The sequence below is a fragment of the Salmo trutta genome, unplaced genomic scaffold, assembly GCF_901001165.1.
Source record: "Salmo trutta unplaced genomic scaffold, fSalTru1.1, whole genome shotgun sequence".
Classification (NCBI taxonomy): domain Eukaryota; kingdom Metazoa; phylum Chordata; class Actinopteri; order Salmoniformes; family Salmonidae; genus Salmo; species Salmo trutta.
Genome location: NW_021823408.1, coordinates 18,413 through 45,218, shown reverse-complemented (window position 1 = coordinate 45,218; position 26,806 = coordinate 18,413). Strand labels below are relative to the sequence as shown.

At 41.9% G+C, this 26,806-nt stretch overlaps 49 non-coding genes across 49 annotated transcripts; all 49 read left to right on the top strand.

Moving 5' to 3' along the window:
- Positions 1-188: 188 nt before the first annotated feature.
- trnah-gug (transfer RNA histidin (anticodon GUG)) lies at positions 189-260 on the top strand. Its single transcript has one exon. It is a non-coding gene; the product is annotated as a tRNA-His (tRNA).
- A 535-nt stretch (positions 261-795) lies between these two features.
- Positions 796-869, top strand: trnat-agu (transfer RNA threonine (anticodon AGU)). The gene has a single exon. It is a non-coding gene; the product is annotated as a tRNA-Thr (tRNA).
- A 302-nt stretch (positions 870-1,171) lies between these two features.
- trnah-gug (transfer RNA histidin (anticodon GUG)) lies at positions 1,172-1,243 on the top strand. Its single transcript has one exon. It is a non-coding gene; the product is annotated as a tRNA-His (tRNA).
- A 529-nt stretch (positions 1,244-1,772) lies between these two features.
- trnat-agu (transfer RNA threonine (anticodon AGU)) lies at positions 1,773-1,846 on the top strand. The gene has a single exon. It is a non-coding gene; the product is annotated as a tRNA-Thr (tRNA).
- A 301-nt stretch (positions 1,847-2,147) lies between these two features.
- trnah-gug (transfer RNA histidin (anticodon GUG)) lies at positions 2,148-2,219 on the top strand. Its single transcript has one exon. It is a non-coding gene; the product is annotated as a tRNA-His (tRNA).
- Positions 2,220-2,748: 529 nt separating this feature from the next.
- trnat-agu (transfer RNA threonine (anticodon AGU)) lies at positions 2,749-2,822 on the top strand. The gene has a single exon. It is a non-coding gene; the product is annotated as a tRNA-Thr (tRNA).
- A 301-nt stretch (positions 2,823-3,123) lies between these two features.
- Positions 3,124-3,195, top strand: trnah-gug (transfer RNA histidin (anticodon GUG)). Its single transcript has one exon. It is a non-coding gene; the product is annotated as a tRNA-His (tRNA).
- Positions 3,196-4,095: 900 nt separating this feature from the next.
- Positions 4,096-4,167, top strand: trnah-gug (transfer RNA histidin (anticodon GUG)). The gene has a single exon. It is a non-coding gene; the product is annotated as a tRNA-His (tRNA).
- A 529-nt stretch (positions 4,168-4,696) lies between these two features.
- trnat-agu (transfer RNA threonine (anticodon AGU)) lies at positions 4,697-4,770 on the top strand. Its single transcript has one exon. It is a non-coding gene; the product is annotated as a tRNA-Thr (tRNA).
- A 202-nt stretch (positions 4,771-4,972) lies between these two features.
- On the top strand, positions 4,973-5,044 carry trnah-gug (transfer RNA histidin (anticodon GUG)). Its single transcript has one exon. It is a non-coding gene; the product is annotated as a tRNA-His (tRNA).
- A 529-nt stretch (positions 5,045-5,573) lies between these two features.
- Positions 5,574-5,647, top strand: trnat-agu (transfer RNA threonine (anticodon AGU)). The gene has a single exon. It is a non-coding gene; the product is annotated as a tRNA-Thr (tRNA).
- Positions 5,648-5,949: 302 nt separating this feature from the next.
- On the top strand, positions 5,950-6,021 carry trnah-gug (transfer RNA histidin (anticodon GUG)). The gene has a single exon. It is a non-coding gene; the product is annotated as a tRNA-His (tRNA).
- A 530-nt stretch (positions 6,022-6,551) lies between these two features.
- Positions 6,552-6,625, top strand: trnat-agu (transfer RNA threonine (anticodon AGU)). The gene has a single exon. It is a non-coding gene; the product is annotated as a tRNA-Thr (tRNA).
- Positions 6,626-6,925: 300 nt separating this feature from the next.
- On the top strand, positions 6,926-6,997 carry trnah-gug (transfer RNA histidin (anticodon GUG)). The gene has a single exon. It is a non-coding gene; the product is annotated as a tRNA-His (tRNA).
- Positions 6,998-7,522: 525 nt separating this feature from the next.
- trnat-agu (transfer RNA threonine (anticodon AGU)) lies at positions 7,523-7,596 on the top strand. Its single transcript has one exon. It is a non-coding gene; the product is annotated as a tRNA-Thr (tRNA).
- An 854-nt stretch (positions 7,597-8,450) lies between these two features.
- Positions 8,451-8,524, top strand: trnat-agu (transfer RNA threonine (anticodon AGU)). The gene has a single exon. It is a non-coding gene; the product is annotated as a tRNA-Thr (tRNA).
- A 301-nt stretch (positions 8,525-8,825) lies between these two features.
- Positions 8,826-8,897, top strand: trnah-gug (transfer RNA histidin (anticodon GUG)). Its single transcript has one exon. It is a non-coding gene; the product is annotated as a tRNA-His (tRNA).
- Positions 8,898-9,426: 529 nt separating this feature from the next.
- Positions 9,427-9,500, top strand: trnat-agu (transfer RNA threonine (anticodon AGU)). The gene has a single exon. It is a non-coding gene; the product is annotated as a tRNA-Thr (tRNA).
- A 301-nt stretch (positions 9,501-9,801) lies between these two features.
- trnah-gug (transfer RNA histidin (anticodon GUG)) lies at positions 9,802-9,873 on the top strand. The gene has a single exon. It is a non-coding gene; the product is annotated as a tRNA-His (tRNA).
- A 530-nt stretch (positions 9,874-10,403) lies between these two features.
- Positions 10,404-10,477, top strand: trnat-agu (transfer RNA threonine (anticodon AGU)). The gene has a single exon. It is a non-coding gene; the product is annotated as a tRNA-Thr (tRNA).
- Positions 10,478-10,779: 302 nt separating this feature from the next.
- trnah-gug (transfer RNA histidin (anticodon GUG)) lies at positions 10,780-10,851 on the top strand. Its single transcript has one exon. It is a non-coding gene; the product is annotated as a tRNA-His (tRNA).
- Positions 10,852-11,381: 530 nt separating this feature from the next.
- Positions 11,382-11,455, top strand: trnat-agu (transfer RNA threonine (anticodon AGU)). Its single transcript has one exon. It is a non-coding gene; the product is annotated as a tRNA-Thr (tRNA).
- Positions 11,456-11,756: 301 nt separating this feature from the next.
- trnah-gug (transfer RNA histidin (anticodon GUG)) lies at positions 11,757-11,828 on the top strand. Its single transcript has one exon. It is a non-coding gene; the product is annotated as a tRNA-His (tRNA).
- A 529-nt stretch (positions 11,829-12,357) lies between these two features.
- On the top strand, positions 12,358-12,431 carry trnat-agu (transfer RNA threonine (anticodon AGU)). The gene has a single exon. It is a non-coding gene; the product is annotated as a tRNA-Thr (tRNA).
- Positions 12,432-12,732: 301 nt separating this feature from the next.
- trnah-gug (transfer RNA histidin (anticodon GUG)) lies at positions 12,733-12,804 on the top strand. The gene has a single exon. It is a non-coding gene; the product is annotated as a tRNA-His (tRNA).
- Positions 12,805-13,333: 529 nt separating this feature from the next.
- On the top strand, positions 13,334-13,407 carry trnat-agu (transfer RNA threonine (anticodon AGU)). Its single transcript has one exon. It is a non-coding gene; the product is annotated as a tRNA-Thr (tRNA).
- A 259-nt stretch (positions 13,408-13,666) lies between these two features.
- On the top strand, positions 13,667-13,738 carry trnah-gug (transfer RNA histidin (anticodon GUG)). Its single transcript has one exon. It is a non-coding gene; the product is annotated as a tRNA-His (tRNA).
- Positions 13,739-14,267: 529 nt separating this feature from the next.
- On the top strand, positions 14,268-14,341 carry trnat-agu (transfer RNA threonine (anticodon AGU)). Its single transcript has one exon. It is a non-coding gene; the product is annotated as a tRNA-Thr (tRNA).
- Positions 14,342-14,642: 301 nt separating this feature from the next.
- Positions 14,643-14,714, top strand: trnah-gug (transfer RNA histidin (anticodon GUG)). Its single transcript has one exon. It is a non-coding gene; the product is annotated as a tRNA-His (tRNA).
- Positions 14,715-15,243: 529 nt separating this feature from the next.
- On the top strand, positions 15,244-15,317 carry trnat-agu (transfer RNA threonine (anticodon AGU)). The gene has a single exon. It is a non-coding gene; the product is annotated as a tRNA-Thr (tRNA).
- A 301-nt stretch (positions 15,318-15,618) lies between these two features.
- On the top strand, positions 15,619-15,690 carry trnah-gug (transfer RNA histidin (anticodon GUG)). Its single transcript has one exon. It is a non-coding gene; the product is annotated as a tRNA-His (tRNA).
- Positions 15,691-16,219: 529 nt separating this feature from the next.
- On the top strand, positions 16,220-16,293 carry trnat-agu (transfer RNA threonine (anticodon AGU)). Its single transcript has one exon. It is a non-coding gene; the product is annotated as a tRNA-Thr (tRNA).
- Positions 16,294-16,594: 301 nt separating this feature from the next.
- trnah-gug (transfer RNA histidin (anticodon GUG)) lies at positions 16,595-16,666 on the top strand. The gene has a single exon. It is a non-coding gene; the product is annotated as a tRNA-His (tRNA).
- Positions 16,667-17,198: 532 nt separating this feature from the next.
- Positions 17,199-17,272, top strand: trnat-agu (transfer RNA threonine (anticodon AGU)). Its single transcript has one exon. It is a non-coding gene; the product is annotated as a tRNA-Thr (tRNA).
- A 301-nt stretch (positions 17,273-17,573) lies between these two features.
- On the top strand, positions 17,574-17,645 carry trnah-gug (transfer RNA histidin (anticodon GUG)). The gene has a single exon. It is a non-coding gene; the product is annotated as a tRNA-His (tRNA).
- Positions 17,646-18,174: 529 nt separating this feature from the next.
- trnat-agu (transfer RNA threonine (anticodon AGU)) lies at positions 18,175-18,248 on the top strand. The gene has a single exon. It is a non-coding gene; the product is annotated as a tRNA-Thr (tRNA).
- A 302-nt stretch (positions 18,249-18,550) lies between these two features.
- On the top strand, positions 18,551-18,622 carry trnah-gug (transfer RNA histidin (anticodon GUG)). Its single transcript has one exon. It is a non-coding gene; the product is annotated as a tRNA-His (tRNA).
- Positions 18,623-19,151: 529 nt separating this feature from the next.
- On the top strand, positions 19,152-19,225 carry trnat-agu (transfer RNA threonine (anticodon AGU)). The gene has a single exon. It is a non-coding gene; the product is annotated as a tRNA-Thr (tRNA).
- Positions 19,226-20,450: 1,225 nt separating this feature from the next.
- On the top strand, positions 20,451-20,524 carry trnat-agu (transfer RNA threonine (anticodon AGU)). Its single transcript has one exon. It is a non-coding gene; the product is annotated as a tRNA-Thr (tRNA).
- A 300-nt stretch (positions 20,525-20,824) lies between these two features.
- trnah-gug (transfer RNA histidin (anticodon GUG)) lies at positions 20,825-20,896 on the top strand. The gene has a single exon. It is a non-coding gene; the product is annotated as a tRNA-His (tRNA).
- Positions 20,897-21,425: 529 nt separating this feature from the next.
- Positions 21,426-21,499, top strand: trnat-agu (transfer RNA threonine (anticodon AGU)). Its single transcript has one exon. It is a non-coding gene; the product is annotated as a tRNA-Thr (tRNA).
- A 302-nt stretch (positions 21,500-21,801) lies between these two features.
- On the top strand, positions 21,802-21,873 carry trnah-gug (transfer RNA histidin (anticodon GUG)). The gene has a single exon. It is a non-coding gene; the product is annotated as a tRNA-His (tRNA).
- Positions 21,874-22,403: 530 nt separating this feature from the next.
- On the top strand, positions 22,404-22,477 carry trnat-agu (transfer RNA threonine (anticodon AGU)). Its single transcript has one exon. It is a non-coding gene; the product is annotated as a tRNA-Thr (tRNA).
- A 902-nt stretch (positions 22,478-23,379) lies between these two features.
- On the top strand, positions 23,380-23,453 carry trnat-agu (transfer RNA threonine (anticodon AGU)). Its single transcript has one exon. It is a non-coding gene; the product is annotated as a tRNA-Thr (tRNA).
- Positions 23,454-24,355: 902 nt separating this feature from the next.
- On the top strand, positions 24,356-24,429 carry trnat-agu (transfer RNA threonine (anticodon AGU)). Its single transcript has one exon. It is a non-coding gene; the product is annotated as a tRNA-Thr (tRNA).
- Positions 24,430-24,730: 301 nt separating this feature from the next.
- On the top strand, positions 24,731-24,802 carry trnah-gug (transfer RNA histidin (anticodon GUG)). Its single transcript has one exon. It is a non-coding gene; the product is annotated as a tRNA-His (tRNA).
- Positions 24,803-25,331: 529 nt separating this feature from the next.
- On the top strand, positions 25,332-25,405 carry trnat-agu (transfer RNA threonine (anticodon AGU)). Its single transcript has one exon. It is a non-coding gene; the product is annotated as a tRNA-Thr (tRNA).
- A 908-nt stretch (positions 25,406-26,313) lies between these two features.
- trnat-agu (transfer RNA threonine (anticodon AGU)) lies at positions 26,314-26,387 on the top strand. The gene has a single exon. It is a non-coding gene; the product is annotated as a tRNA-Thr (tRNA).
- A 302-nt stretch (positions 26,388-26,689) lies between these two features.
- Positions 26,690-26,761, top strand: trnah-gug (transfer RNA histidin (anticodon GUG)). The gene has a single exon. It is a non-coding gene; the product is annotated as a tRNA-His (tRNA).
- Positions 26,762-26,806: the final 45 nt, after the last annotated feature.

The window sequence follows — 26,806 nt, the reverse complement described above, 5'->3', positions numbered from 1 at the left end:
TGAAATTGAGATATTCCAAATTCACGGAAAAAGACACATTTTTGAATGAATCACAACGTACCAACTGTCTGAAGTTCAACTGGTTCTTCAGTTTATTCATTTCGAGTGCTAAATGAAAAGAGTTTAGCCAGCTTGTACACCTCTCTGTCAGAGCATGAGTAGGCTCTACAAGCAATCTCTGTTAGCTTGCCGTGATCGTATAGTGGTTAGTACTCTGCGTTGTGGTCGCAGCAACCCCGGTTCGAATCCGGGTCACGGCACTTCATTGCCATTTCGAAAGGGTTGTATTTTGATTGAGTTGAAACTTACTCTGTGAGCTAAGAAACTCCCCGAAACGACCAAAATGATGAAGAAATAGTGTATGATTCTGAATGTTTACTCATATCTCGCGACACACCTATCACATTTCAAGGCCCACTTTGGTTACAAAACCATAGTTTAAGAATCCATGTCAGAGGATCTTGAGTTTATTCAGCTCGAGACCCAAATGAAAATTGTACTGTCCTCGAATGACCCAAATTCAGAAGAAATAGTACTTGACTACAAATGTTTACTGATATCTCGCTGCCCACCTCTCACATACTCAGGCCCACTTTGCGTCCCAAAACATAGCATAAGAAACCCTGTTGCTAGACAGTTGAAGGTGAAGGTGTCCATATCGATTCCAATATTAGTAAATAACATCTGTTTTGTGATGTGATTTTGCAAGACAGAGATATGGGTTAAATGAACGAGACAGGTTTGATTTAAATACGTGTGGCGGTGACCTTACCTGCATCAGATGTGATGTCTATGGGCGCTGTGGCTTAGTTGGTTAAAGCGCCTGTCTAGTAAACAGGAGATCCTGAGTTCGAATCTCAGCAGAGCCATTTCAAGCAGATCATTGAACTCATTGATGGAAAAGGTCAGAGTGGAGGGCACTCTGCATTTCTCAACCAATGGGTTAACAGAGTTAGGAGTGTTGAGAGAAGACATGAGGAGGGTGAAATTGAGATATTCCAAATTCACGGAAAAAGACACATTTTTGAATGAATTACAACGTACCAACTGTCTGAAGTTCAACTGGTTCTTCAGTTTATTCATTTCGAGTGCTAAATGAAAAGAGTTTAGCCAGCTTGTACACCTCTCTGTCAGAGCATGAGTAGGCTCTACAAGCAATCTCTGTTAGCTTGCCGTGATCGTATAGTGGTTAGTACTCTGCGTTGTGGCCGCAGCAACCCCGGTTCGAATCCGGGTCACGGCACTTTGTTGCCATTTTGAAAGGGTTATATTTTGATTGAGTTGAAACTTACTCTGTGAGCTAAGAAACTCCCCGAAACGACCAAAATGATGAAGAAATAGTGTATGATTCTGAATGTTTACTCATATCTCGCGACACACCTATCACATGTCAATGCCCACTTTGGGTCCCAAACCATAGTTTAAGAATCCATGTCAGAGGATCTTGAGTTTATTCAGCTCGAGACCCAAATGAAAAATGTACTGTCCTCGAATGACCCAAATTAAGAAGAAATAGTATGTGACTACAAATGTTTACTGATATCTCGCTGCCCACCTCTCACATACTCAGGCCCACTTTGGGTCCCAAAACATAGCATAAGAAACCCTGTTGCTAGACAATTGAAGGTGTCCATATCGATTCCAATATTAGTAAATACCATCTGTTTTGTGATGTGATTTTGCAAGACAGAGATATGGGTTAAATGAACGAGACAGGTTTGATTTAAATACGTGTGGCGGTGACCTTACCTGCATCAGATGTGATGTCTATGGGCGCTGTGGCTTAGTTGGTTAAAGCGCCTGTCTAGTAAACAGGAGATCCTGAGTTCGAATCTCAGCAGAGCCTTTCAAGCAGGTCATTGAACACATTGATGGAAAAGGTCAGAGTGGAGGGCACTCTGCATTTCTCAACCAATGGGTTAACAGAATTAGGAGTGTTGAGAGAAGACTTGAGGAGGGTGCAATTGAGATATTCCAAATTCACGGAAAAAGAGAACTTTTTGAATGAATTACAACGTACCAACTGTCTGAAGTTCAACTGGTTCTTCAGTTTATTCATTTCGAGTGCTAAATGAAAAGAGTTTAGCCAGCTTGTACACCTCTCTGTCAGAGCATGAGTAGGCTCTACAAGCAATCTCTGTTAGCTTGCCGTGATCGTATAGTGGTTAGTACTCTGCGTTGTGGTCGCAGCAACCCCGGTTCGAATCCGGGTCACGGCACTTCATTGCCATTTCGAAAGGGTTGTATTTTGATTGAGTTGAAACTTACTCTGTGAGCTAAGAAACTCCCCGAAACGACCAAAATGATGAAGAAATAGTGTATGATTCTGAATGTTTACTCATATCTCGCGACACACCTATCACATTTCAAGGCCCACTTTGGTTCCAAAACCATAGTTTAAGAATCCATGTCAGAGGATCTTGAGTTTATTCAGCTCGAGACCCAAATGAAAATTGTACTGTCCTCGAATGACCCAAATTCAGAAGAAATAGTACGTGACTACAAATGTTTACTGATATCTCGCTGCCCACCTCTCACATACTCAGGCCCACTTTGGGTCCCAAAACATAGCATAAGAAACCCTGTTGCTAGACAATTGAAGGTGTCCATATCGATTCCAATATTAGTAAATACCATCTGTTTTGTGATGTGATTTTGCAAGACAGAGATATGGGTTAAATGAACGAGACTGGTTTGATTTAAATACGTGTGGCGGTGACCTTACCTGCATCAGATGTGATGTCTATGGGCGCTGTGGCTTAGTTGGTTAAAGCGCCTGTCTAGTAAACAGGAGATCCTGAGTTCGAATCTCAGCAGAGCCTTTTCAAGCAGGTCATTGAACACATTGATGGAAAAGGTCAGAGTGGAGGGCACTCTGCATTTCTCAACCAATGGGTTAACAGAATTAGGAGTGTTGAGAGAAGACTTGAGGAGGGTGCAATTGAGATATTCCAAATTCACGGAAAAAGACACATTTTTGAATGAATTACAACGTACCAACTGTCTGAAGTTCAACTGGTACTTCAGTTTATTCATTTCGAGCGCTAAATGAAAAGAGTTAGCCAGCTTGTACACCTCTCTGTCAGAGCATGAGTAGGCTCTACAAGCAATCTCTGTTAGCTTGCCGTGATCGTATAGTGGTTAGTACTCTGCGTTGTGGCCGCAGCAACCCCGGTTCGAATCCGGGTCACGGCACTTCATTGCCATTTCGAAAGGGTTGTATTTTGATTGAGTTGAAACTTACTCTGTGAGCTAAGAAACTCCCCGAAACGACCAAAATGATGAAGAAATAGTGTATGATTCTGAATGTTTACTCATATCTCGCGACACACCTATCACATGTCAATGCCCACTTTGGGTCCCAAACCATAGTTTAAGAATCCATGTCAGAGGATCTTGAGTTTATTCAGCTCGAGACCCAAATGAAAAATGTACTGTCCTCGAATGACCCAAATTAAGAAGAAATAGTATGTGACTACAAATGTTTACTGATATCTCGCTGCCCACCTCTCACATACTCAGGCCCACTTTGGGTCCCAAAACATAGCATAAGAAACCCTGTTGCTAGACAGTTGAAGGTGAAGGTGTCCATATCGATTCCAATATTAGTAAATAACATCTGTTTTGTGATGTGATTTTGCAAGACAGAGATATGTGTTAAATGAACGAGACAGGTTTGATTTAAATACGTGTGGCGGTGACCTTACCTGCATCAGATGTGATGTCTATGGGCGCTGTGGCTTAGTTGGTTAAAGCGCCTGTCTAGATCCTGAGTTCGAATCTCAGCAGAGCCATTTCAAGCAGATCATTGAACTCATTGATGGAAAAGGTCAGAGTGGAGGGCACTCTGCATTTCTCAACCAATGGGTTAACAGAATTAGGAGTGTTGAGAGAAGACTTGAGGAGGGTGCAATTGAGATATTCCAAATTCACGGAAAAAGAGAACTTTTTGAATGAATTACAACGTACCAACTGTCTGAAGTTCAACTGGTTCTTCAGTTTATTCATTTCGAGTGCTAAATGAAAAGAGTTATCCAGCTTGTACACCTCTCTGTCAGAGCATGAGTAGGCTCCACAAGCACTCTCTGTTAGCTTGCCGTGATCGTATAGTGGTTAGTACTCTGCGTTGTGGCTGCAGCAACCCTGGTTCGAATCCGGGTCACGGCACTTTGTTGCCATTTTGAAAGGGTTATATTTTGATTGAGTTGAAACTTACTCTGTGAGCTAAGAAACTCCCCGAAACGACCAAAATGATGAAGAAATAGTGTATGATTCTGAATGTTTACTCATATCTCGCGACACACCTATCACATGTCAATGCCCACTTTGGGTCCCAAACCATAGTTTAAGAATCCATGTCAGAGGATCTTGAGTTTATTCAGCTCGAGACCCAAATGAAAAATGTACTGTCCTCGAATGACCCAAATTAAGAAGAAATAGTATGTGACTTCAAATGTTTACTGATATCTCGCTGCCCACCTCTCACATACTCAGGCCCACTTTGGGTCCCAAAACATAGCATAAGAAACCCTGTTGCTAGACAATTGAAGGTGTCCATATCGATTCCAAAATTAGTAAATACCATCTGTTTTGTGATGTGATTTTGCAAGACAGAGATATGGGTTAAATGAATGAGACTGGTTTGATTTAAATACGTGTGGCGGTGACCTTACCTGCATCAGATGTGATGTCTATGGGCGCTGTGGCTTAGTTGGTTAAAGCGCCTGTCTAGTAAACAGGAGATCCTGAGTTCGAATCTCAGCAGAGCCTTTTCAAGCAGGTCATTGAACACATTGATGGAAAAGGTCAGAGTGGAGGGCACTCTTTTGAATGAATTACAACGTACCAACTGTCTGAAGTTCAACTGGTTCTTCAGTTTATTCATTTCGAGCGCTAAATGAAAAGAGTTATCCAGCTTGTACACCTCTCTGTCAGAGCATGAGTAGGCTCTACAAGCACTCTCTGTTAGCTTGCCGTGATCGTATAGTGGTTAGTACTCTGCGTTGTGGCCGCAGCAACCCCGGTTCGAATCCGGGTCACGGCACTTTGTTGCCATTTTGAAAGGGTTATATTTTGATTGAGTTGAAACTTACTCTGTGAGCTAAGAAACTCCCCGAAACGACCAAAATGATGAAGAAATAGTGTATGATTCTGAATGTTTACTCATATCTCGCGACACACCTATCACATGTCAATGCCCACTTTGGGTCCCAAACCATAGTTTAAGAATCCATGTCAGAGGATCTTGAGTTTATTCAGCTCGAGACCCAAATGAAAAATGTACTGTCCTCGAATGACCCAAATTAAGAAGAAATAGTATGTGACTACAAATGTTTACTGATATCTCGCTGCCCACCTCTCACATACTCAGGCCCACTTTGGGTCCCAAAACATAGCATAAGAAACCCTGTTGCTAGACAATTGAAGGTGTCCATATCGATTCCAATATTAGTAAATACCATCTGTTTTGTGATGTGATTTTGCAAGACAGAGATATGGGTTAAATGAACGAGACTGGTTTGATTTAAATACGTGTGGCGGTGACCTTACCTGCATCAGATGTGATGTCTATGGGCGCTGTGGCTTAGTTGGTTAAAGCGCCTGTCTAGTAAACAGGAGATCCTGAGTTCGAATCTCAGCAGAGCCATTTCAAGCAGGTCATTGAACACATTGATGGAAAAGGTCAGAGTGGAGGGCACTCTGCATTTCTCAACCAATGGGTTAACAGAATTAGGAGTGTTGAGAGAAGACTTGAGGAGGGTGCAATTGAGATATTCCAAATTCACGGAAAAAGAGAACTTTTTGAATGAATTACAACGTACCAACTGTCTGAAGTTCAACTGGTTCTTCAGTTTATTCATTTCGAGTGCTAAATGAAAAGAGTTTAGCCAGCTTGTACACCTCTCTGTCAGAGCATGAGTAGGCTCTACAAGCAATCTCTGTTAGCTTGCCGTGATCGTATAGTGGTTAGTACTCTGCGTTGTGGCCGCAGCAACCCCGGTTCGAATCCGGGTCACGGCACTTCATTGCCATTTCGAAAGGGTTGTATTTTGATTGAGTTGAAACTTACTCTGTGAGCTAAGAAACTCCCCGAAACGACCAAAATGATGAAGAAATAGTGTATGATTCTGAATGTTTACTCATATCTCGCGACACACCTATCACATGTCAAGGCCCACTTTGGGTCCCAAACCATAGTTTAAGAATCCATGTCAGAGGATCTTGAGTTTATTCAGCTCGAGACCCAAATGAAAAAATGTACTGTCCTCGAATGACCCAAATTAAGAAGAAATAGTATGTGACTACAAATGTTTACTGATATCTCGCTGCCCACCTCTCACATACTCAGGCCCACTTTGGGTCCCAAAACATAGCATAAGAAACCCTGTTGCTAGACAATTGAAGGTGTCCATATCGATTCCAATATTAGTAAATGACATCTGTTTTGTGATGTGATTTTGCAAGACAGAGATATGGGTTAAATGAACGAGACTGGTTTGATTTAAATACGTGTGGCGGTGACCTTACCTGCATCAGATGTGATGTCTATGGGCGCTGTGGCTTAGTTGGTTAAAGCGCCTGTCTAGTAAACAGGAGATCCTGAGTTCGAATCTCAGCAGAGCCTTTTCAAGCAGGTCATTGAACACATTGATGGAAAAGGTCAGAGTGGAGGGCACTCTGCATTTCTCAACCAATGGGTTAACAGAATTAGGAGTGTTGAGAGAAGACTTGAGGAGGGTGCAATTGAGATATTCCAAATTCACGGAAAAAGAGAACTTTTTGAATGAATTACAACGTACCAACTGTCTGAAGTTCAACTGGTACTTCAGTTATTCATTTCGAGCGCTAAATGAAAAGAGTTATCCAGCTTGTACACCTCTCTGTCAGAGCATGAGTAGGCTCCACAAGCACTCTCTGTTAGCTTGCCGTGATCGTATAGTGGTTAGTACTCTGCGTTGTGGCCGCAGCAACCCCGGTTCGAATCCGGGTCACGGCACTTTGTTGCCATTTGAAAGGGTTATATTTTGATTGAGTTGAAACTTACTCTGTGAGCTAAGAAACTCCCCGAAACGACCAAAATGATGAAGAAATAGTGTATGATTCTGAATGTTTACTCATATCTCGCTACACACCTATCACATGTCAATGCCCACTTTGGGTCCCAAACCATAGTTTAAGAATCCATGTCAGAGGATCTTGAGTTTATTCAGCTCAAGACCCAAATGAAAATGTACTGTCCTCGAATGACCCAAATTAAGAAGAAATAGTATGTGACTTCAAATGTTTACTGATATCTCGCTGCCTACCTCTCACATACTCAGGCCCACTTTGGGTCCCAAAACATAGCATAAGAAACCCTGTTGCTAGACAATTGAAGGTGTCCATATCGATTCCAAATTAGTAAATACCATCTGTTTTGTGAAGTGATTTTGCAAGACAGAGATATGGGTTAAATGAATGAGACTGGTTTGATGAAATACATGTGGCGGTGACCTTACCTGCATCAGATGTGATGTCTATGGGCGCTGTGGCTTAGTTGGTTAAAGCGCCTGTCTAGTAAACAGGAGATCCTGAGTTCGAATCTCAGCAGAGCCCTCCACTCTGCATTTCTCAACCAATGGGTTAACAGAATTAGGAGTGTTGAGAGAAGACTTGAGGAGGGTGCAATTGAGATATTCCAAATTCACGGAAAAAGAGAACTTTTTGAATGAATTACAACGTACCAACTGTCTGAAGTTCAACTGGTTCTTCAGTTTATTCATTTCGAGCGCTAAATGAAAAGAGTTATCCAGCTTGTACACCTCTCTGTCAGAGCATGAGTAGGCTCCACAAGCAATCACTGTTAGCTTGCCGTGATCGTATAGTGGTTAGTACTCTGCGTTGTGGCTGCTGCAACCCTGGTTCAAATCCGGGTCACAGCACTTTGTTGCCATTTTGAAAGGGTTATATTTTGATTGAGTTGAAACTTACTCTGTGAGCTAAGAAACTCCCCGAAACGACCAAAATGATGAAGAAATAGTGTATGATTCTGAATGTTTACTCATATCTCGCGACACACCTATCACATGTCAATGCCCACTTTGGGTCCCAAACCATAGTTTAAGAATCCATGTCAGAGGATCTTGAGTTTATTCAGCTCAGACCCAATGAAAAATGTACTGTCCTCGAATGACCCAAATTAAGAAGAAATAGTATGTGACTTACAAATGTTTACTGATATCTCGCTGCCCACCTCTCACATACTCAGGCCCACTTTGGGTCCCAAAACATAGCATAAGAAACCCTGTTGCTAGACAATTGAAGGTGTCCATATCGATTCCAATATTAGTAAATACCATCTGTTTTGTGATGTGATTTTGCAAGACAGAGATATGGGTTAAATGAACGAGACTGGTTTGATTTAAATACGTGTGGCGGTGACCTTACCTGCATCAGATGTGATGTCTATGGGCGCTGTGGCTTAGTTGGTTAAAGCGCCTGTCTAGTAAACAGGAGATCCTGAGTTCGAATCTCAGCAGAGCCTTTTCAAGCAGGTCATTGAACACATTGATGGAAAAGGTCAGAGTGGAGGGCACTCTGCATTTCTCAACCAATGGGTTAACAGAATTAGGAGTGTTGAGAGAAGACTTGAGGAGGGTGCAATTGAGATATTCCAAATTCACGGAAAAAGAGAACTTTTTGAATGAATTACAACGTACCAACTGTCTGAAGTTCAACTGGTTCTTCAGTTTATTCATTTCGAGCGCTAAATGAAAAGAGTTATCCAGCTTGTACACCTCTCTGTCAGAGCATGAGTAGGCTCCACAAGCACTCTCTGTTAGCTTGCCGTGATCGTATAGTGGTTAGTACTCTGCGTTGTGGCTGCAGCAACCCTGGTTCGAATCCGGGTCACGGCACTTTGTTGCCATTTTGAAAGGGTTATATTTTGATTGAGTTGAAACTTACTCTGTGAGCTAAGAAACTCCCCGAAACGACCAAAATGATGAAGAAATAGTGTATGATTCTGAATGTTTACTCATATCTCGCGACACACCTATCACATGTCAATGCCCACTTTGGGTCCCAAACCATAGTTTAAGAATCCATGTCAGAGGATCTTGAGTTTATTCAGCTCGAGACCCAAATGAAAAATGTACTGTCCTCGAATGACCCAAATTAAGAAGAAATAGTATGTGACTTCAAATGTTTACTGATATCTCGCTGCCCACCTCTCACATACTCAGGCCCACTTTGGGTCCCAAAACATAGCATAAGAAACCCTGTTGCTAGACAATTGAAGGTGTCCATATCGATTCCAATATTAGTAAATACCATCTGTTTTGTGATGTGATTTTGCAAGACAGAGATATGGGTTAAATGAATGAGACTGGTTTGATTTAAATACGTGTGGCGGTGACCTTACCTGCATCAGATGTGATGTCTATGGGCGCTGTGGCTTAGTTGGTTAAAGCGCCTGTCTAGTAAACAGGAGATCCTGAGTTCGAATCTCAGCAGAGCCTTTTCAAGCAGGTCATTGAACACATTGATGGAAAAGGTCAGAGTGGAGGGCACTCTGCATTTCTCAACCAATGGGTTAACAGAATTAGGAGTGTTGAGAGAAGACTTGAGGAGGGTGCAATTGAGATATTCCAAATTCACGGAAAAAGAGAACTTTTTGAATGAATTACAACGTACCAACTGTCTGAAGTTCAACTGGTTCTTCAGTATATTCATTTCGAGCGCTAAATGAAAAGAGTTATCCAGCTTGTACACTTCTCTGTCAGAGCATGAGTAGGCTCTACAAGCAATCTCTGTTAGCTTGCCGTGATCGTATAGTGGTTAGTACTCTGCGTTGTGGCCGCAGCAACCCCGGTTCGAATCCGGGTCACGGCACTTTGTTGCCATTTTGAAAGGGTTATATTTTGATTGAGTTGAAACTTACTCTGTGAGCTAAGAAACTCCCCGAAACGACCAAAATGATGAAGAAATAGTGTATGATTCTGAATGTTTACTCATATCTCACGACACACCTATCACATGTCAATGCCCACTTTGGGTCCCAAACCATAGTTTAAGAATCCATGTCAGAGGATCTTGAGTTTATTCAGCTCGAAGACCCAAATGAAAAATGTACTGTCCTCGAATGACCCAAATTAAGAAGAAATAGTATGTGACTTCAAATGTTTACTGATATCTCGCTGCCCACCTCTCACATACTCAGGCCCACTTTGGGTCCCAAAACATAGCATAAGAAACCCTGTTGCTAGACAATTGAAGGTGTCCATATCGATTCCAATATTAGTAAATACCATCTGTTTTGTGATGTGATTTTGCAAGACAGAGATATGGGTTAAATGAACGAGACTGGTTTGATTTAAATACGTGTGGCGGTGACCTTACCTGCATCAGATGTGATGTCTATGGGCGCTGTGGCTTAGTTGGTTAAAGCGCCTGTCTAGTAAACAGGAGATCCTGAGTTCGAATCTCAGCAGAGCCTTTTCAAGCAGGTCATTGAACACATTGATGGAAAAGGTCAGAGTGGAGGGCACTCTGCATTTCTCAACCAATGGGTTAACAGAATTAGGAGTGTTGAGAGAAGACTTGAGGAGGGTGCAATTGAGATATTCCAAATTCACGGAAAAAGAGAACTTTTTGAATGAATTACAACGTACCAACTGTCTGAAGTTCAACTGGTTACTTCAGTATATTCATTTCGAGCGCTAAATGAAAAGAGTTATCCAGCTTGTACACCTCTCTGTCAGAGCATGAGTAGGCTCCACAAGCACTCTCTGTTAGCTTGCCGTGATCGTATAGTGGTTAGTACTCTGCGTTGTGGCCGCAGCAACCCCGGTTCGAATCCGGGTCACGGCACTTTGTTGCCATTTTGAAAGGGTTATATTTTGATTGAGTTGAAACTTACTCTGTGAGCTAAGAAACTCCCCGAAACGACCAAAATGATGAAGAAATAGTGTATGATTCTGAATGTTTACTCATATCTCGCGACACACCTATCACATGTCAATGCCCACTTTGGGTCCCAAACCATAGTTTAAGAATCCATGTCAGAGGATCTTGAGTTTATTCAGCTCGAGACCCAAATGAAAAATGTACTGTCCTCGAATGACCCAAATTAAGAAGAAATAGTATGTGACTAACAAATGTTTACTGATATCTCGCTGCCCACCTCTCACATACTCAGGCCCACTTTGGGTCCCAAAACATAGCATAAGAAACCCTGTTGCTAGACAATTGAAGGTGTCCATATCGATTCCAATATTAGTAAATACCATCTGTTTTGTGATGTGATTTTGCAAGACAGAGATATGGGTTAAATGAATGAGACTGGTTTGATTTAAATACGTGTGGCGGTGACCTTACCTGCATCAGATGTGATGTCTATGGGCGCTGTGGCTTAGTTGGTTAAAGCGCCTGTCTAGTAAACAGGAGATCCTGAGTTCGAATCTCAGCAGAGCCATTTCAAGCAGGTCATTGAACACATTGATGGAAAAGGTCAGAGTGGAGGGCACTCTGCATTTCTCAACCAATGGGTTAACAGAATTAGGAGTGTTGAGAGAAGACTTGAGGAGGGTGCAATTGAGATATTCCAAATTCACGGAAAAAGAGAACTTTTTGAATGAATTACAACGTACCAACTGTCTGAAGTTCAACTGGTTCTTCAGTATATTCATTTCGAGCGCTAAATGAAAAGAGTTATCCAGCTTGTACACCTCTCTGTCAGAGCATGAGTAGGCTCTACCAGCACTCTCTGTTAGCTTGCCGTTATCGTATAGTGGTTAGTACTCTGCGTTGTGGCCGCAGGAACCCCGGTTCGAATCCGGGTCACGGCACTTTGTTGCCATTTTGAAAGGGTTATATTTTGATTGAGTTGAAACTTACTCTGTGAGCTAAGAAACTCCCCGAAACGACCAAAATGATGAAGAAATAGTGTATGATTCTGAATGTTTACTCATATATCGCGACACACCTATCACATGTCAATGCCCACTTTGGGTCCCAAACCATAGTTTAAGAATCCATGTCAGAGGATCTTGAGTTTATTCAGCTCAAGACCCAAATGAAAAATGTACTGTCCTCGAATGACCCAAATGAAGAAGAAATAGTATGTGACTTCAAATGTTTACTGATATCTCGCTGCCCACCTCTCACATAATCAGGCCCACTTTGGGTCCCAAAACATAGCATAAGAAACCCTGTTGCTAGACAATTGAAGGTGTCCATATCGATTCCAATATTAGTAAATACCATCTGTTTTGTGATGTGATTTTGCAAGACAGAGATATGGGTTAAATGAATGAGACTGGTTTGATTTAAATACGTGTGGCGGTGACCTTACCTGCATCAGATGTGATGTGTATGGGCGCTGTGGCTTAGTTGGTTAAAGCGCCTGTCTAGTAAACAGGAGATCCTGAGTTCGAATCTCAGCAGAGCCATTTCAAGCAGGTCACTGAACACATTGATGGAAAAGGTCAGAGTGGAGGGCACTCTGCATTTCTCAACCAATGGGTTAACAGAATTAGGAGTGTTGAGAGAAGACTTGAGGAGGGTGCAATTGAGATATTCCAAATTCACGGAAAAAGAGAACTTTTTGAATGAATTACAACGTACCAACTGTCTGAAGTTCAACTGGTACTTCAGTTTATTCATTTCGAGCGCTAAATGAAAAGAGTTATCCAGCTTGTACACCTCTCTGTCAGAGCATGAGTAGGCTCCACAAGCACTCTCTGTTAGCTTGCCGTGATCGTATAGTGGTTAGTACTCTGCGTTGTGGCCGCAGCAACCCCGGTTCGAATCCGGGTCACGGCACTTTGTTGCCATTTTGAAAGGGTTATATTTTGATTGAGTTGAAACTTACTCTGTGAGCTAAGAAACTCCCCGAAACGACCAAAATGATGAAGAAATAGTGTATGATTCTGAATGTTTACTCATATCTCGCGACACACCTATCACATGTCAATGCCCACTTTGGGTCCCAAACCATAGTTTAAGAATCCATGTCAGAGGATCTTGAGTTTATTCAGCTCAAGACCCAAATGAAAAATGTACTGTCCTCGAATGACCCAAATTAAGAAGAAATAGTATGTGACTTCAAATGTTTACTGATATCTCGCTGCCCACCTCTCACATACTCAGGCCCACTTTGGGTCCCAAAACATAGCATAAGAAACCCTGTTGCTAGACAATTGAAGGTGTCCATATCGATTCCAATATTAGTAAATACCATCTGTTTTGTGATGTGATTTTGCAAGACAGAGATATGGGTTAAATGAACGAGACTGGTTTGATTTAAATACGTGTGGCGGTGACCTTACCTGCATCAGATGTGATGTCTATGGGCGCTGTGGCTTAGTTGGTTAAAGCGCCTGTCTAGTAAACAGGAGATCCTGAGTTCGAATCTCAGCAGAGCCTTTTCAAGCAGGTCATTGAACACATTGATGGAAAAGGTCAGAGTGGAGGGCACTCTGCATTTCTCAACCAATGGGTTAACAGAATATTCCAAATTCACGGAAAAAGAGAACTTTTTGAATGAATTACAACGTACCAACTGTCTGAAGTTCAACTGGTTCTTCAGTTTATTCATTTCGAGCGCTAAATGAAAAGAGTTATCCAGCTTGTACACCTCTCTGTCAGAGCATGAGTAGGCTCTACAAGCAATCTCTGTTAGCTTGCCGTGATCGTATAGTGGTTAGTACTCTGCGTTGTGGCCGCAGCAACCCCGGTTCGAATCCGGGTCACGGCACTTTGTTGCCATTTTGAAAGGGTTATATTTTGATTGAGTTGAAACTTACTCTGTGAGCTAAGAAACTCCCCGAAACGACCAAAATGATGAAGAAATAGTGTATGATTCTGAATGTTTACTCATATCTCGCGACACACCTATCACATGTCAATGCCCACTTTGGGTCCCAAACCATAGTTTAAGAATCCATGTCAGAGGATCTTGAGTTTATTCAGCTCGAGACCCAAATGAAAAATGTACTGTCCTCGAATGACCCAAATTAAGAAGAAATAGTATGTGACTTACAAATGTTTACTGATATCTCGCTGCCCACCTCTCACATACTCAGGCCCACTTTGGGTCCCAAAACATAGCATAAGAAACCCTGTTGCTAGACAATTGAAGGTGTCCATATCGATTCCAAATTAGTAAATACCATCTGTTTTGTGATGTGATTTTGCAAGACAGAGATATGGGTTAAATGAACGAGACTGGTTTGATTTAAATACGTGTGGCGGTGACCTTACCTGCATCAGATGTGATGTCTATGGGCGCTGTGGCTTAGTTGGTTAAAGCGCCTGTCTAGTAAACAGGAGATCCTGAGTTCGAATCTCAGCAGAGCCTTTTCAAGCAGGTCATTGAACACATTGATGGAAAAGGTCAGAGTGGAGGGCACTCTGCATTTCTCAACCAATGGGTTAACAGAATTAGGAGTGTTGAGAGAAGACTTGAGGAGGGTGCAATTGAGATATTCCAAATTCACGGAAAAAGAGAACTTTTTGAATGAATTACAACGTACCAACTGTCTGAAGTTCAACTGGTTCTTCAGTATATTCATTTCGAGCGCTAAATGAAAAGAGTTATCCAGCTTGTACACCTCTCTGTCAGAGCATGAGTAGGCTCTACAAGCACTCTCTGTTAGCTTGCCGTGATCGTATAGTGGTTAGTACTCTGCGTTGTGGCCGCAGCAACCCCGGTTCGAATCCGGGTCACGGCACTTTGTTGCCATTTTGAAAGGGTTATATTTTGATTGAGTTGAAACTTACTCTGTGAGCTAAGAAACTCCCCGAAACGACCAAAATGATGAAGAAATAGTGTATGATTCTGAATGTTTACTCATATCTCGCTACACACCTATCACATGTCAATGCCCACTTTGGGTCCCAAACCATAGTTTAAGAATCCATGTCAGAGGATCTTGAGTTTATTCAGCTCAAGACCCAAATGAAAAATGTACTGTCCTCGAATGACCCAAATTAAGAAGAAATAGTATGTGACTTCAAATGTTTACTGATATCTCGCTGCCTACCTCTCACATACTCAGGCCCACTTTGGGTCCCAAAACATAGCATAAGAAACCCTGTTGCTAGACAATTGAAGGTGTCCATATCGATTCCAATATTAGTAAATACCATCTGTTTTGTGATGTGATTTTGCAAGACAGAGATATGGGTTAAATGAATGAGACTGGTTTGATATAAATACGTGTGGCGGTGACCTTACCTGCATCAGATGTGATGTCTATGGGCGCTGTGGCTTAGTTGGTTAAAGCGCCTGTCTAGTAAACAGGAGATCCTGAGTTCGAATCTCAGCAGAGCCTTTTCAAGCAGGTCATTGAACACATTGATGGAAAAGGTCAGAGTGGAGGGCACTCTGCATTTCTCAACCAATGGGTTAACAGAATTAGGAGTGTTGAGAGAAGACTTGAGGAGGGTGCAATTGAGATATTCCAAATTCACGGAAAAAGAGAACTTTTTGAATGAATTACAACGTACCAACTGTCTGAAGTTCAACTGGTTCTTCAGTATATTCATTTCGAGCGCTAAATGAAAAGAGTTATCCAGCTTGTACACCTCTCTGTCAGAGCATGAGTAGGCTCCACAAGCACTCTCTGTTAGCTTGCCGTGATCGTATAGTGGTTAGTACTCTGCGTTGTGGCCGCAGCAACCCCGGTTCGAATCCGGGTCACGGCACTTTGTTGCCATTTTGAAAGGGTTATATTTTGATTGAGTTGAAACTTACTCTGTGAGCTAAGAAACTCCCCGAAACGACCAAAATGATGAAGAAATAGTGTATGATTCTGAATGTTTACTCATATCTCGCGACACACCTATCACATGTCAATGCCCACTTTGGGTCCCAAACCATAGTTTAAGAATCCATGTCAGAGGATCTTGAGTTTATTCAGCTCAAGACCCAAATGAAAAATGTACTGTCCTCGAATGACCCAAATTAAGAAGAAATAGTATGTGACTTCAAATGTTTACTGATATCTCGCTGCCCACCTCTCACATACTCAGGCCCACTTTGGGTCCCAAAACATAGCATAAGAAACCCTGTTGCTAGACAATTGAAGGTGTCCATATCGATTCCAAAATTAGTAAATACCATCTGTTTTGTGATGTGATTTTGCAAGACAGAGATATGGGTTAAATGAATGAGACTGGTTTGATATAAATACGTGTGGCGGTGACCTTACCTGCATCAGATGTGATGTCTATGGGCGCTGTGGCTTAGTTGGTTAAAGCGCCTGTCTAGTAAACAGGAGATCCTGAGTTCGAATCTCAGCAGAGCCTTTTCAAGCAGGTCATTGAACACATTGATGGAAAAGGTCAGAGTGGAGGGCACTCTGCATTTCTCAACCAATGGGTTAACAGAATTAGGAGTGTTGAGAGAAGACTTGAGGAGGGTGCAATTGAGATATTCCAAATTCACGGAAAAAGAGAACTTTTTGAATGAATTACAACGTACCAACTGTCTGAAGTTCAACTGGTTCTTCAGTATATTCATTTCGAGCGCTAAATGAAAAGAGTTATCCAGCTTGTACACCTCTCTGTCAGAGCATGAGTAGGCTCTACAAGCAATCTCTGTTAGCTTGCCGTGATCGTATAGTGGTTAGTACTCTGCGTTGTGGCTGCAGCAACCCCGGTTCGAATCCGGGTCACGGCACTTTGTTGCCATTTTGAAAGGGTTATATTTTGATTGAGTTGAAACTTACTCTGTGAGCTAAGAAACTCCCCGAAACGACCAAAATGATGAAGAAATAGTGTATGATTCTGAATGTTTACTCATATCTCGCGACACACCTATCACATGTCAATGCCCACTTTGGGTCCCAAACCATAGTTTAAGAATCCATGTCAGAGGATCTTGAGTTTATTCAGCTCGAGACCCAAATGAAAAATGTACTGTCCTCGAATGACCCAAATTAAGAAGAAATAGTATGTGACTACAAATGTTTACTGATATCTCGCTGCCCACCTCTCACATACTCAGGCCCACTTTGCGTCCCAAAACATAGCATAAGAAACCCTGTTGCTAGACAATTGACGAAGGTGTCCATATCGATTCCAATATTAGTAAATACCATCTGTTTTGTGATGTGATTTTGCAAGACAGAGATATGGGTTAAATGAACGAGACTGGTTTGATTTAAATACGTGTGGCGGTGACCTTACCTGCATCAGATGTGATGTCTATGGGCGCTGTGGCTTAGTTGGTTAAAGCGCCTGTCTAGTAAACAGGAGATCCTGAGTTCGAATCTCAGCAGAGCCTTTTCAAGCAGGTCATTGAACACATTGATGGAAAAGGTCAGAGTGGAGGGCACTCTGCATTTCTCAACCAATGGGTTAACAGAATTAGGAGTGTTGAGAGAAGACTTGAGGAGGGTGCAATTGAGATATTCCAAATTCACGGAAAAAGAGAACTTTTTGAATGAATTACAACGTACCAACTGTCTGAAGTTCAACTGGTTCTTCAGTATATTCATTTCGAGCGCTAAATGAAAAGAGTTATCCAGCTTGTACACCTCTCTGTCAGAGCATGAGTAGGCTCTACAAGCAATCTCTGTTAGCTTGCCGTGATCGTATAGTGGTTAGTACTCTGCGTTGTGGCTGCAGCAACCCTGGTTCGAATCCGGGTCACGGCACTTTGTTGCCATTTTGAAAGGGTTATATTTTGATTGAGTTGAAACTTACTCTGTGAGCTAAGAAACTCCCCGAAACGACCAAAATGATGAAGAAATAGTGTATGATTCTGAATGTTTACTCATATCTCGCGACACACCTATCACATGTCAATGCCCACTTTGGGTCCCAAACCATAGTTTAAGAATCCATGTCAGAGGATCTTGAGTTTATTCAGCTCGAGACCCAAATGAAAAATGTACTGTCCTCGAATGACCCAAATTAAGAAGAAATAGTATGTGACTACAAATGTTTACTGATATCTCGCTGCCCACCTCTCACATACTCAGGCCCACTTTGGGTCCCAAAACATAGCATAAGAAACCCTGTTGCTAGACAATTGAAGGTGTCCATATCGATTCCAAAATTAGTAAATACCATCTGTTTTGTGATGTGATTTTGCAAGACAGAGATATGGGTTAAATGAATGAGACTGGTTTGATTTAAATACGTGTGGCGGTGACCTTACCTGCATCAGATGTGATGTCTATGGGCGCTGTGGCTTAGTTGGTTAAAGCGCCTGTCTAGTAAACAGGAGATCCTGAGTTCGAATCTCAGCAGAGCCTTTTCAAGCAGGTCATTGAACACATTGATGGAAAAGGTCAAAGTGGAGGGCACTCTGCATTTCTCAACCAATTGGTTAACAGAATTAGGAATGTTGAGAGAAGACTTGAGGAGGGTGCAATTGAGATATTCCAAATTCACGGAAAAAGAGAACTTTTTGAATGAATTACAACGTACCAACTGTCTGAAGTTCAACTGGTACTTCAGTTTATTCATTTCGAGCGCTAAATGAAAAGAGTTATCCAGCTTGTACACCTCTCTGTCAGAGCATGAGTAGGCTCCTACAAGCACTCTCTGTTAGCTTGCCGTGATCGTATAGTGGTTAGTACTCTGCGTTGTGGCTGCAGCAACCCTGGTTCGAATCCGGGTCACGGCACTTTGTTGCCATTTTGAAAGGGTTATATTTTGATTGAGTTGAAACTTACTCTGTGAGCTAAGAAACTCCCCGAAACGACCAAAATGATGAAGAAATAGTGTATGATTCTGAATGTTTACTCATATCTCGCGACACACCTATCACATGTCAATGCCCACTTTGGGTCCCAAACCATAGTTTAAGAATCCATGTCAGAGGATCTTGAGTTTATTCAGCTCAAGACCCAAATGAAAAATGTACTGTCCTCGAATGACCCAAATTAAGAAGAAATAGTATGTGACTTCAAATGTTTACTGATATCTCGCTGCCCACCTCTCACATACTCAGGCCCACTTTGGGTCCCAAAACATAGCATAAGAAACCCTGTTGCTAGACAATTGAAGGTGTCCATATCGATTCCAAAATTAGTAAATACCATCTGTTTTGTGATGTGATTTTGCAAGACAGAGATATGGGTTAAATGAATGAGACTGGTTTGATTTAAATACGTGTGGCGGTGACCTTACCTGCATCAGATGTGATGTCTATGGGCGCTGTGGCTTAGTTGGTTAAAGCGCCTGTTTAGTAAACAGGAGATCCTGAGTTCGAATCTCAGCAGAGCCATTTCAAGCAGGTCATTGAACACATTGATGGAAAAGGTCAGAGTGGAGGGCACTCTGCATTTCTCAACCAATGGGTTAACAGAATTAGGAGTGTTGAGAGAAGACTTGAGGAGGGTGCAATTGAGATATTCCAAATTCACGGAAAAAGAGAACTTTTTGAATGAATTACAACGTACCAACTGTCTGAAGTTCAACTGGTACTTCAGTTTATATTCGAGCTCATATTTATATCAAAAAACAGCTTTTTACATTAGCATGTGACGTTCAGAACTAGCATTCCCACCGAACACTTCCGGTGATTTTACTAAATTACTCACGATAAACGTTCACAAAAAGCATAACAATTATTTTAAGAATTATAGATACAGAACTCCTCTATGCACTCGATATGTCCGATTTTAAAATAGCTTTTCGGATGAAGCACATTTTGCAATAATGTAAGTACATAGCCCGGCGTTACAGGGCTAGCTATTTAGACACCCACCCAGTGTAGCCTTCACCAAAATCACATTTCCTATAAGAAAAATGTTCTTACCTTGCTTGTTCTTCATCAGAATACACTGCCAGGACTTCTACTTCAATAACAAATGTAGGTTTGGTCCCAAATAATCCATCGTTATATCCAAACAGCGACGTTTTGTTCGTGCGTTCTAGACACTATCCCAACGCTAAATCTCGGCCACGAGCATGACGCAAAATATGACAAAAAAATTCGAAATGGTTATCTTTGATTGAGTTGAAACTTACCTCTGTGAGCTAAGAAACCTCCCCCGAAACGACCAAAATGATGAAGAAATAGCTGATGATTCTGAATGTTTACTCATATCTCGCTACACAACCTATCACATGTCAATGCCCACTTTGGGTCCCAAAACCATAGTTTAGAATCCATGTCAGAGGATCTTGAGTTATTCAGCGCAAGACCCAAATGAAAAATTGTACTGTCCTCGAATGACCCAAATTACGAAGAAATAGTATGTGACTTCAAATGTTTACTTGATATCTCGCTGCCTACTCTCACATACTCAGGCCCACTTTGGGTCCCAAAACAAGCATAAGAAACCCTGTTGCTAGACAATTGAAGGTGGTCCATATCGATTCCAAAATTAGTAAATACCAACTGTTTGTGATGTGATTCAAGACAGAGATATGGGTAAATGAATGAGACTGGTTTGATTTAAATACGTGTGGCGGTGACCTTACCTGCATCAGATGTGATGTCTATGGGCGCTGTGGCTTAGTTGGTTAAAGCGCCTGTCTAGTAAACAGGAGATCCTGAGTTCGAATCTCAGCAGAGCCTTTTCAAGCAGGTCATTGAACACATTGATGGAAAAGGTCAGAGTGGAGGGCACTCTGCATTTCTCAACCAATGGGTTAACAGAATTAGGAGTGTTGAGAGAAGACTGAGGAGGGTGCAATTGAGATATTCCAAATTCACGGAAAAAGAGAACTTTTTGAATGAATTACAACGTACCAACTGTCTGAAGTTCAACTGGTACTTCAGTTTATTCATTTCGAGCGCTAAATGAAAAGAGTTATCCAGCTTGTACACCTCTCTGTCAGAGCATGAGTAGGCTCTACAAGCACTCTCTGTTAGCTTGCCGTGATCGTATAGTGGTTAGTACTCTGCGTTGTGGCCGCAGCAACCCCGGTTCGAATCCGGGTCACGGCACTTTGTTGCCATTTTGAAAGGGTTATATTTTGATTGAGTTGAAACTTACTCTGTGAGCTAAGAAACTCCCCGAAACGACCAAAATGATGAAGAAATAGTGTATGATTCTGAATGTTTACTCATATCTCGCTACACACCTATCACATGTCAATGCCCACTTTGGGTCCCAAACCATAGTTTAAGAATCCATGTCAGAGGATCTTGAGTTTATTCAGCTCAAGACCCAAATGAAAAATGTACTGTCCTCGAATGACCCAAATTAAGAAGAAATAGTATGTGACTTCAAATGTTTACTGATATCTCGCTGCCTACCTCTCACATACTCAGGCCCACTTTGGGTCCCAAAACATAGCATAAGAAACCCTGTTGCTAGACAATTGAAGGTGTCCATATCGATTCCAATATTAGTAAATACCATCTGTTTTGTGATGTGATTTTGCAAGACAGAGATATGGGTTAAATGAATGAGACTGGTTTGATTTAAATACGTGTGGCGGTGACCTTACCTGCATCAGATGTGATGTCTATGGGCGCTGTGGCTTAGTTGGTTAAAGCGCCTGTCTAGTAAACAGGAGATCCTGAGTTCGAATCTCAGCAGAGCCATTTCAAGCAGGTCATTGAACACATTGATGGAAAAGGTCAGAGTGGAGGGCACTCTGCATTTCTCAACCAATGGGTTAACAGAATTAGGAGTGTTGAGAGAAGACTTGAGGAGGGTGCAATTGAGATATTCCAAATTCACGGAAAAAGATAACTTTTTTGAATGAATTACAACGTACCAACTGTCTGAAGTTCAACTGGTTCTTCAGTTTATTCATTTCGAGCGCTAAATGAAAAGAGTTATCCAGCTTGTACACCTCTCTGTCAGAGCATGAGTAGGCTCTACAAGCAATCTCTGTTAGCTTGCCGTGATCGTATAGTGGTTAGTACTCTGCGTTGTGGCCGCAGCAACCCCGGTTCGAATCCGGGTCACGGCACTTTGTTGCCATTTTGAAAGGGTTATATTTTGATTGAGTTGAAACTTACTCTGTGAGCTAAGAAACTCCCCGAAACGACCAAAATGATGAAGAAATAGTGTATGATTCTGAATGTTTACTCATATCTCGCGACACACCTATCACATGTCAATGCCCACTTTGGGTCCCAAACCATAGTTTAAGAATCCATGTCAGAGGATCTTGAGTTTATTCAGCTCAAGACCCAAATGAAAAATGTACTGTCCTCGAATGACCCAAATTAAGAAGAAATAGTATGTGACTTCAAATGTTTACTGATATCTCGCTGCCCACCTCTCACATACTCAGGCCCACTTTGGGTCCCAAAACATAGCATAAGAAACCCTGTTGCTAGACAATTGAAGGTGTCCATATCGATTCCAATATTAGTAAATACCATCTGTTTTGTGATGTGATTTTGCAAGACAGAGATATGGGTTAAATGAACTGAGACTGGTTTGATTTAAATACGTGTGGCGGTGACCTTACCTGCATCAGATGTGATGTCTATGGGCGCTGTGGCTTAGTTGGTTAAAGCGCCTGTCTAGTAAACAGGAGATCCTGAGTTCGAATCTCAGCAGAGCCTTTTCAAGCAGGTCATTGAACACATTGATGGAAAAGGTCAGAGTGGAGGGCACTCTGCATTTCTCAACCAATGGGTTAACAGAATTAGGAGTGTTGAGAGAAGACTTGAGGAGGGTGCAATTGAGATATTCCAAATTCACGGAAAAAGAGAACTTTTTGAATGAATTACAACGTACCAACTGTCTGAAGTTCAACTGGTACTTCAGTTTATTCATTTCGAGCGCTAAATGAAAAGAGTTATCCAGCTTGTACACCTCTCTGTCAGAGCATGAGTAGGCTCTACAAGCAATCTCTGTTAGCTTGCCGTGATCGTATAGTGGTTAGTACTCTGCGTTGTGGCGGCAGCAACCCCGGTTCGAATCTGGGTCACGGCACTTCATTGCCATTTTGAAAGGGTTATATTTTGATTGAGTTGAAACTTACTCTGTGAGCTAAGAAACTCCCCGAAACGACCAAAATGATGAAGAAATAGTGTATGATTCTGAATGTTTACTCATATCTCGCGACACACCTATCACATGTCAATGCCCACTTTGGGTCCCAAACCATAGTTTAAGAATCCATGTCAGAGGATCTTGAGTTTATTCAGCTCGAGACCCAAATGAAAAATGTACTGTCCTCGAATGACCCAAATTAAGAAGAAATAGTATGTGACTACAAATGTTTACTGATATCTCGCTGCCCACCTCTCACATACTCAGGCCCACTTTGGGTCCCAAAACATAGCATAAGAAACCCTGTTGCTAGACAATTGAAGGTGTCCATATCGATTCCAAAATTAGTAAATACCATCTGTTTTGTGATGTGATTTTGCAAGACAGAGATATGGGTTAAATGAACGAGACTGGTTTGATTTAAATACGTGTGGCGGTGACCTTACCTGCATCAGATGTGATGTCTATGGGCGCTGTGGCTTAGTTGGTTAAAGCGCCTGTCTAGTAAACAGGAGATCCTGAGTTCGAATCTCAGCAGAGCCTTTTCAAGCAGGTCATTGAACACATTGATGGAAAAGGTCAGAGTGGAGGGCACTCTGCATTTCTCAACCAATGGGTTAACAGAATTAGGAGTGTTGAGAGAAGACTTGAGGAGGGTGCAATTGAGATATTCCAAATTCACGGAAAAAGAGAACTTTTTGAATGAATTACAACGTACCAACTGTCTGAAGTTCAACTGGTTCTTCAGTTTATTCATTTCGAGCGCTAAATGAAAAGAGTTATCCAGCTTGTACACCTCTCTGTCAGAGCATGAGTAGGCTCTACAAGCAATCTCTGTTAGCTTGCCGTGATCGTATAGTGGTTAGTACTCTGCGTTGTGGCCGCAGCAACCCCGGTTCGAATCTGGGTCACTGTGCTTTGTTGCCATTTTGAAAGGGTTGTATTTTGATTGAGTTGAAACTCACTCTGTGAGCTAAGAAACTCCCCGAAACGACCAAAATGATGAAGAAATAGTGTATGATTCTGAATGTTTACTCATATCTCGCGACACACCTATCACATGTCAATGCCCACTTTGGGTCCCAAACCATAGTTTAAGAATCCATGTCAGAGGATCTTGAGTTTATTCAGCTCAAGACCCAAATGAAAAATGTACTGTCCTCGAATGACCCAAATTAAGAAGAAATAGTATGTGACTTCAAATGTTTACTGATATCTCGCTGCCCACCTCTCACATACTCAGGCCCACTTTGGGTCCCAAAACATAGCATAAGAAACCCTGTTGCTAGACAATTGAAGGTGTCCATATCGATTCCAATATTAGTAAATACCATCTGTTTTGTGATGTGATTTTGCAAGACAGAGATATGGGTTAAATGAATGAGACTGGTTTGATTTAAATACGTGTGGCGGTGACCTTACCTGCATCAGATGTGATGTCTATGGGCGCTGTGGCTTAGTTGGTTAAAGCGCCTGTCTAGTAAACAGGAGATCCTGAGTTCGAATCTCAGCAGAGCCTTTTCAAGCAGGTCATTGAACACATTGATGGAAAAGGTCAGAGTGGAGGGCACTCTGCATTTCTCAACCAATGGGTTAACAGAATTAGGAGTGTTGAGAGAAGACTTGAGGAGGGTGCAATTGAGATATTCCAAATTCACGGAAAAAGAGAACTTTTTGAATGAATTACAACGTACCAACTGTCTGAAGTTCAACTGGTTCTTCAGTTTATTCATTTCGAGCGCTAAATGAAAAGAGTTATCCAGCTTGTACACCTCTCTGTCAGAGCATGAGTAGGCTCTACAAGCACTCTCTGTTAGCTTGCCGTGATCGTATAGTGGTTAGTACTCTGCGTTGTGGCTGCAGCAACCCCGGTTCGAATCCGGGTCACGGCACTTTGTTGCCATTTTGAAAGGGTTATATTTTGATTGAGTTGAAACTTACTCTGTGAGCTAAGAAACTCCCCGAAACGACCAAAATGATGAAGAAATAGTGTATGATTCTGAATGTTTACTCATATTTCTCGACACACCTATCACATGTCAATGCCCACTTTGGGTCCCATACCGTAGTTTAAGGATCCATGTCAGAGGATCTTGAGTTTATTCAGCTCAAGACCCAAATGAAAAATGTACTGTCCTCGAATGACCCAAATTAAGAAGAAATAGTATGTGACTTCAAATGTTTACTGATATCTCGCTGCCCACCTCTCACATACTCAGGCCCACTTTGGGTCCCAAAACATAGCATAAGAAACCCTGTTGCTAGACAATTGAAGGTGTCCATATCGATTCCAATATTAGTAAATACCATCTGTTTTGTGATGTGATTTTGCAAGACAGAGATATGGGTTAAATGAATGAGACTGGTTTGATTTAAATACGTGTGGCGGTGACCTTACCTGCATCAGATGTGATGTCTATGGGCGCTGTGGCTTAGTTGGTTAAAGCGCCTGTCTAGTAAACAGGAGATCCTGAGTTCGAATCTCAGCAGAGCCTTTTCAAGCAGGTCATTGAACACATTGATGGAAAAGGTCAGAGTGGAGGGCACTCTGCATTTCTCAACCAATGGGTTAACAGAATTAGGAGTGTTGAGAGAAGACTTGAGGAGGGTGCAATTGAGATATTCCAAATTCACGGAAAAAGAGACCTTTTTGAATGAATTACAACGTACCAACTGTCTGAAGTTCAACTGGTTCTTCAGTTTATTCATTTCGAGCGCTAAATGAAAAGAGTTATCCAGCTTGTACACCTCTCTGTCAGAGCATGAGTAGGCTCTACAAGCAATCTCTGTTAGCTTGCCGTGATCGTATAGTGGTTAGTACTCTGCGTTGTGGCCGCAGCAACCCCGGTTCGAATCCAGGTCACTGCACTTTGTTGCCATTTTGAAAGGGTTATATTTTGATTGAGTTGAAACTTACTCTGTGAGCTAAGAAACTCCACGAAACGACCAAAATGATGAAGAAATAGTGTATGATTCTGAATGTTTACTCATATCTCGCGACACACCTATCACATGTCAATGCCCACTTTGGGTACCAAACCATAGTTTAAGAATCCATGTCAGAGGATCTTGAGTTTATTCAGCTCGAGACCCAAATGAAAAATGTACTGTACTCGAATGACCCAAATTAAGAAGAAATAGTATGTGACTACAAATGTTTACTGATATCTCGCTGCCCACCTCTCACATACTCAGGCCCACTTTGGGTCCCAAAACATAGCATAAGAAACCCTGTTGCTAGACAATTGAAGGTGAAGGTGTCCATATCGATTCCAATATTAGTAAATAACATCTGTTTTGTGATGTGATTTTGCAAGACAGAGATATGGGTTAAATGAACGAGACTGGTTTGATTTAAATACGTGTGGCGGTGACCTTACCTGCATCAGATGTGATGTCTATGGGCGCTGTGGCTTAGTTGGTTAAAGCGCCTGTCTAGTAAACAGGAGATCCTGAGTTCGAATCTCAGCAGAGCCATTTCAAGCAGATCATTGAACTCATTGATGGAAAAGGTCAGAGTGGAGGGCACTCTGCATTTCTCAACCAATGGGTTAACAGAGTTAGGAGTGTTGAGAGAAGACTTGAGGAGGGTGCAATTGAGATATTCCAAATTCACGGAAAAAGAGACCTTTTTTGAATGAATTACAACGTACCAACTGTCTGAAGTTCAACTGGTTCTTCAGTTTATTCATTTCGAGCGCTAAATGAAAAGAGTTATCCAGCTTGTACACCTCTCTGTCAGAGCATGAGTAGGCTCTACAAGCAATCTCTGTTAGCTTGCCGTGATCGTGTAGTGGTTAGTACTCTGCGTTGTGGCTGCAGCAACCCTGGTTCGAATCCGGGTCACGGCACTTTGTTGCCATTTTGAAAGGGTTATATTTTGATTGAGTTGAAAC